The 7516-nt window shown below is 47.0% G+C and overlaps 1 non-coding gene across 1 annotated transcript; it reads right to left on the minus strand.

Moving 5' to 3' along the window:
• Positions 1-4085: 4085 nt before the first annotated feature.
• Positions 4086-4192, minus strand: LOC111722253. Its single transcript, XR_002771104.1, has one exon. It is a non-coding gene; the product is annotated as a U6 spliceosomal RNA (small nuclear RNA).
• Positions 4193-7516: the final 3324 nt, after the last annotated feature.

The raw sequence follows: 7516 nt of genomic DNA on the forward strand, positions 1-7516 counted from the left end.
TGCAAAGGGAAACTGGAGTACAGAGGACAGACACTAACTAGCACAGACTGTAGCCATACCCAGGGCCAGTGGATTATTCACTTTTTTGAGTATCAGGGACAGAAAAATGTCCTAAGAGGGCAAAAAGAGCCTGGACAAAGGCACATGGGCTGTGTTGTTACCAAGATGGTACCAAGAAGAAATGGGAAGGGAAGAAGCAAGAAGAGACGCTCAGGCCTTACTGTTGGGTAGTGGGGTGGTTTGTGTCTATATGTATTTCATTCTGCCTTGTGCCTTGTGATTGGCTAAGCTGTGGTTGGGGTGAACTGGTTCTTTCTCCTTTCTTAAAGGCTCATGTTCAAGAACAGTCTTGGAAAGATGTAGACTACTGTAAGCCTAGAGAGTTAGGCAGGTGTTAGAAGACAAAGGCATCTGGGACTTGTCCTTCCAGAAAGGCTGCTCAAGATTTTGTTTAGGAATTTCTTAATGGCTCCCCAATCAGAGTTGGATAAATTTCCACAGATTTGAAATCCATCTCTTCTCCCCAGGAAGGGGGACTGAGGGTCAGCAATGAGCCCTGCTAGACAGTAGAGGGGAAGGCCCCTAGAGGAGAATCCCCAGCACCTGTGGTGACAGATGGTTCAGTCCCCACAAAACGGGACCTTGGGCCCCAGGCTGAAAGGACTTCTACTAGGTTTGTCTTTTCCTATATCTTGGGTAGCCAGAGGTTGTAGGTCAGTGATAGGAAAGATCTTCAGGTGGAAGATTGGGCTCTGGGTGATGTCAAGGGGGAAGCTGGTGGCTCTCGGAGATAGGACCTGTGCAGAGGGAAGTAAAGCCCATGCTGGGCTGAGCTGCTCAGGGCTGGGGAGCTCTGATTTCAGCATCTCTGGAAGTTCATGGCAGCTTCACAAGGTGGTTTCCACAGCAGAGGAGAGAGCAAGGAGGCTCTCAGCCAAGGAGGTGAGTGGACAACATTTATCTTCTCTCCTGATCAAGAACAGCCAGCATAAGCAGAGGACACCGTCACATTTCTAATATGTTGGAGGTTCGGGGTAGATGACATCAGGGTAAGGAAGAAGACAAATCTGAGGTGATGATAGGCCACGGTGTAGTAGCCCCCCGGTGGAGCAGGGCTCGTCTTTGGGTACTGGAGAGATGGGCCCAGGTCCCAGATGGAGATGGGGCTGAGCTGTCTAGGCCATAAAGCTTAGAATCACACTGGGAGAATCTGATTCAGTTGGTTTGAGGTGTGGTCCGAAAATGTGCATTTTAAATAAGCATTCCTGTTACAGGTGGATGAAACTTTGAGAAACGCTTTTCTGAGCAGTGGCAGTCTCCTTGTAGGACAGTTGATCTAGTCTGGATTTCCCTGGTCTTTTGCATCTCTCTTCTTCCTCAGCCATACTCATGTCTACACTGGTGGTACATGTGCTGTGTTATGTGTGTATGTGTGTTTAAGGCGAAGGCAGTAGGAGGAAGAGGAGGTTATGAGGTCAAATCAGGCAAATGTGACTAATTAGAACAATGATCCTCATTGGTAGTGGTTATCACAGAAGAATCCCTCTGGGAACACTTCCAAAAGTTACTCTTCCCAGCTGGGCATGGTGGCTCATGCCTTAATCCTAGCAACCTGGGAGGCTAAGATGGGTGGATTGCCAGAGCTCATGAGTTCGAGACCAACCTGAGCAAGAATGAGACCCCCCCATCTCTAAAAAAAAAAAAAAAAAAAAAACATAGCCAGGTGTTGTAGGGGATGCCTGTGGTACCAGCTACTTGGGCAGCTGAGGCAAGAAGATTGCTAAGCCCAGGAGTTTGAGGTTGCTGTGCTGTGAGCTATGAAGCCATGGCCCTCTACCAAGGGTGAGAGGGCGACAAAGTGAGACTTTGTCTCAAAAAAAAAAAAAAAAAGGGCGGCACCTATGCCTCAGTGGGTAGGGCGCTGGCCCCACGTACTGAGAGTGACGGGTTTAAACCAGGCCCCGGCCAAACTACAACAAAAAAGTAGCCAGGCGTTGTGGAAGGCACCTATAGTCCCAGTTACTCGGGAGGCTGAGGCAAGAGAATAGTCTAAGCCCAGGAGTTGGAGGTTGCTGTGAGCTATGTGACTCCATGGCATTCTACCAAGGGTGACAAAGTAAGACTCTGTCTCTACAAAAAAAAAAAAAAGTTACTCTTCCCTTTAATTCTAGATCCTGATGGCTGGCTGCCCACGGGTTTCTGAAACTTCATCATGAAGAACTAGTACGTGCTAAATTCTAGAGGCTGAGGCAAGAGGATTACTCGAGCCCACATGTTTGAGGTTGCTATGAGTGATAATGCCATGGTACTCTACCAAGAGGGACATAGAGAACTAGAATTAGGTTAGGTGCATTGCCAAAGTTTATTCTCTGTCATCCTGTCAGGTTTGTATGGACTTTGTGGCCAGGTACAGGATAGATGGGTTCTAGTCACAGTTCCTCCTGGAGGCAGGCCTGGGTCCTGGGCAATGGCAGTAGGGATTAGCAGGGTACAGGACCTCACCTACTGCCGATACTTAGCAAATTGCAGATGATGCTGTTGCTTGAGTACTTCATGGAAATGTCCAGCAGTGAAAACATTGTAGGTAGTTTTCAAGTCTAGTTAAGAAGACATGGTGTATGGCTCTGTGCCGGTTGCTCAGTGGTTAGGACGCCGGCCACATACACCACCGGCTTTTGAACCCTGGGCCTGCTGAACATCAATGACAACTGCAACAAAAAAAATAGCCAGGTGTTGGGCAGCACCTGTGGCTCAAAGGAGTAGGGCGCCGGCCCCAAATACCAGAGGTAACGGGTTCAAACCTGGCCCTGTCCAAAAAAGAAAACCAAAAAACTGAAAGAAAAATAGCCAGGTATTGTGGCAGGCACCTGTAGTCCCGGCTACTTGGGAGGCTGAGGCAAGAGAATCTCTTAAGCCCAGGAGTTAGAGGTTACTGTGAGCTGTGACGTCACCGTACTCTACCGAGGGTGACATAGTGAGACTGTCTGAAGAAAAAAATAAAGAAGAAGAAGAAGACGTGGTACCAGGGAGGGATGGTGGATGTGGGCAGCGCTGAGCCCATGCTGATCACTGTTACCTGGGGTTTAGCCATTGCTTGTGTGAGAATGTGTGTGCTGTTGGGCAGGATTATGAGTCACCCTAGGAGCTGGATCACCTTTCCCCTTCCCCTTGGACAGGTTCAGCTTCTTTCTGGTCTACCTATAATCACTCAACTACTTGTTCATCAGCTTCTAGCCAGGCATCTGTCCATGGCTGGGGAACTGCAAGGAACTGACAGGGAATGGGGAACGTTTCCCTCAAAAGCAATTAGTCAGGGCTATGTACAGTGACTCACCCCTATAATTCTAGCACTCTGGGAGGCAAAGGTGGGAGAATAGCATTTTTTTTTTTTTTTGAGACAGTCTCACTCTGTTGCCCTTGGTAGAGTGCCATGGCATCATAGCTCACAGCAACCTCAAACTCTTGGGCTCAAGCAATCCTCTTGCCTCAGCCTCCAAAGTAGCTGGGACTACAGGTATCTGCCACAACACCTGGCTATTTTTAGAGATGGGGGTCTTGCTCTTGGTCAGGCTGATCGTAAACTCTTGACCTCAGGCAATCCACCTGCCTCAGCCTCCCAGATTGCTAGGAGTACAGGCATGAGGGAATGGACATTTAACATTCATCTATGCTCTGTGTGAGGGGCTGTCTGTGTCCTCTGTATCAGGGAGACTCCAAGGGTGGTCACACAACTTAGTCTCCCAGTTTTATGTTCTCCTCATAAAGTGCAGTCTCTTGTGAGGGTGTTTCCTTCATGGCTACTTCCCATTTCTCCCCCAGCTGACGTGCCGTAGTCTAAGTCTTCTATACATGTCCTCTCTTATTCTTTTTTCATCTGATTTTTTTTTTTGAGACAGTCTTACTATGTAGCCCTTGGTAGAGTGCTGTGGCGTCACAGCTCACAGCAACCTCAAACTCTTGGGCTTAAATGATTCTCTTGCATTCAGCCTCTCAAGGACTACAGGTGCCTGCCATAACACCTGGATACTTTTTTGTTGTACTTGTCCTTGTTGTTTGGCAGGCCCTGGCTGTGTTTGAACCCACCAAAAAATATGGAACGTTTCATGAATTTACGTGTCATCTTTGCGCAGGGGCCATGCTAATCTTCTCTGTATTGTTCCAATTTTAGTATATGTGCTGCTAAAGTGAGCACTCATCTGATCCTTTTATAATATATTCAAGCTCTAATCCTGTAGATGCTCAAGCTGGGTCTCCACCTTTCTTTTTTTTTTTTTTTTTTTTTTGAGACAGAGCCTCAAGCTGTCCCCCTGGGTAGAATGCCGTGGCATTACAGCTCACAGCAACCTCCAACTCCTGGGCTCAAGCGAGTCTCCCGCCTCCGCTTCCCAAGTAGCTGGGACCACAGGCGCCCGCCACAACGCCCGGCTATTTTTTTTTTTTTTTTTTGGTTGCAGCCGTCATTGTTGTCTGGCGGGTCCGGGCTGGGGATTCGAACCCGCCACCCTAGGTGTACGTGGCTGGCGCCTTAGCCGGTTGAGCTATAGGCGCCGAGCCTCTCCACCTTTCTTATAGCAAAAACTTCTTTGGTATTGGGGCATTTCTTCCCAACTCAATCCTCTAGAAGTGATGATACTTGTGGCTTATAAGTTTCTGACTAGGTGCTTCCTTTTTTTTTTTTTCCCCCCCATGAGACAGAGTCTCACTGTTGCTGTGGGTAGAATGCCATAGTGTTATGGCTCACAGCAACCTCAAACTCTTGGGCTCAAGTGATCCTCTTGCCTCAGCCTCCCGAGTGGCTGAGACTACAGGTGCAGGTGACAACACACCTGGCTAGTTTTTCTATTTTTAGGAGAGGAAAGGTCTCGCTCTTGCTTAGGTTGGTCTTGAATTCCTGAACTCAAGTGATTCTCCTACCTTGGCCTCCCAGAGTGTTAGGATTATAGGGGTGAGCCATTGCGCCCAGCCCTGACTAGTTGCTTTTGAAGGAAAAGTTCCCCATTACCTGGCCCTTCCTGTAACACAGAGTCCTAGCCCCATTTACCATAGGAGTTGCCCCAAGTTTCTTTCTCATTCACCTTCTACCTTTCCTCTCCCTGGTGTCCAGAGGAATCTAAGGTTCTTTCTTCATGGGTTAATATTCAACATTGGGTCACTGTTCTTGATTCTGGCTACATTTTCCTCTGACTTCCTCTGTTTATAAGCTTTTTCTACCTACTTCTGGGCAAGGAATATTAGCATGTATCAGAGGGTGTTTCTACTTATGGGAGTGTAGGTCTAGGGGCATGTCCCTTGTACCTAGACTTATGCCCATGTGGCCCCATCCCTGCTGGCATGTATGTATATCCCTGTAGCCCTCTCTATTGCTGGGGTCTTCTGCTCTTTCCAAGAGTGTGCTTGCTTGTTTCATTGGTGTAGTTATATACCTAGAGTTCTGTATTTCAGATATGACTGTCTTTATAGGGATAAATGACCAGATGAAGAAATGTGTCTTACGGCTCGGCGCCTGTGGCTCAAGCGGCTAAGGCGCCAGCCACATACACCTAAGGTGGCAGGTTCGAATCCCCAGCCCGGGCCCGCCAAACAATAATGATGGCTGCAACCCAAAAATGGCCAGGCGTTGTGGTGGGCGCCTGTAGTCCCAGCTACTTGGGAGGCTGAGGTAGGAGACTCGCTTGAGCCCAGGAGTTGGAGGTAGCTATGAGCTATGATGCCATGGCACTCTACCCAGGGGGATAGCTTGAGGCTCCATCTCAAAAAAAAAAAAAAAAAAAAGAAATGTGTCTTAAAATGGATCAGGGTGGTAGAGATCTGAAGAATCAGTGCTCTGGCCTATAAGCCCTGAAAGTACTTAAGGAACAAATAGAAGGAATTTAGCAGGTAGGTGGTATTATGCCTGAATAATTGGCTTTCATGGTTCATATGCATGCTTCTGTAAGTACACTCTAGGGATAGGGGGGCTAGATAAGAAAAGATTTCTTTTTGTGGCCCCATTGCAAACCCTCATTTGGCCACTTCAGATTTTCTCATATTGTTCCAGCAGATGTTATTTTTGTTCCTAGTTGAGGATTGGGTAACTTAAGCCATCCTTACACAGACTTCAGTGTAGAACAAAGACAACCAAGATCATTTCTACTTCCTGCCTCCTGATATGGACCCTGACCATAAGTAGCATAGGCCTCAGTTTGAGTGCTTCTTTAAGGACTTGTATATGGGAGGTGCCTGTGGCTCAAAGGAGTAGGGTGCTGGCCCCATATACTGGAGGTGACGGGTTCAAACCCCACCCCACCCCCAAAAAGGACCTTTGTATGTTAGAAACTAGGACTTTGTTCAAGCCATGGAAGACCAGTCTTGTCAGTCTGCCCATTAGTTTAGGCTTACCTTAGGGTTGGGGGCACTGTAAAATAGATGTTCTGTGCCATGCATTTGACTCTGTTATTCCACAGAAGAAGCAACATGATTTAATCCTGGTGACTTGGTATTCACCCGTAACATTCTGTGCTAACACAATGTGCCTTCTGTCCACCAGAACAGCCACTGTGTGTCACTGTCTGGACAGGAGAGCTGCTGCTAAGGTCTTCTAGTTTGAGAAAGGGGCTAGGGAAGAATGCTTTTAGCCACTGGGAACATGGAGTGATGGACCCTCAAGAAGCATGTTGATTGACCTAAGTCACCAGAGTCACCCAGGCTCTTTGCCCCTAAATTCCAGGGTTCCAGGTAAGCACAGTTGCTCACAATTAGCTCCACTACTGTTGTGGTGTCTCTGGGCCAGGATGTTTAGGAGAAAGAGAATATGTTGGTAGGCAAGAGAAGGAAGGATTTCTGGGTACATTAACTCTTGGTGGAAACATTCACAGTTCAGACTAAAGCCAGCTTCCCCTGGTTATAAATCCCTAAGATGCATGACGTGATACCTCTCATCATCCCGTGTCAGATGTTTGTCAAGGTTTTCTTTAAAACATTTCCTTTTTTCTCATTTTGTTCTTTTTGTTTTGTTTTGTTTTCAACTTTTACATATACAAGTCACATTCCCAGAAAGCACAGAGGCCTTGTTCCTTATCACATGCTGTTAAAAAAAATAGTTTTATACACAGGATTTCAAAAGGAGAGAGGAAAAGATAGGGAGGGAGGGCAAGAAAGGTGGAGGCAAGCATTGCAGTGGGTCACTGTCTCTGCTGTTTTTTGTAACTGGCATTTTTGGTATCATCAGAATAACTAACTCCATCCCACCCTCAATTTGCTGGAGTTGGAATTTTTAATTCTAGAAGTATATGGAACAGAAAGTGATCAAAGAATATATGAGAGACCAGGCTGAATTTTCTCTCCCTGCCCATCTTTTCTGCACACAAGCCACTAAACAGAGAGAGCAGTGTGATGGACAGACTGGAAAACCCAAGTCCCAGGGCTGGATGAATTTATGTGTGAATATGGAATGAATAATGGTGGTAAGGAAAGCCTAAGAAGGGGGAAAGAGGGTGGAAGGAAAATAGGTTGAAAGAGAAAAGGACTTAGGGACAAG

The sequence above is a fragment of the Otolemur garnettii genome, unplaced genomic scaffold, assembly GCF_000181295.1.
Source record: "Otolemur garnettii isolate 467f Iridium unplaced genomic scaffold, OtoGar3 scaffold00225, whole genome shotgun sequence".
Classification (NCBI taxonomy): domain Eukaryota; kingdom Metazoa; phylum Chordata; class Mammalia; order Primates; family Galagidae; genus Otolemur; species Otolemur garnettii.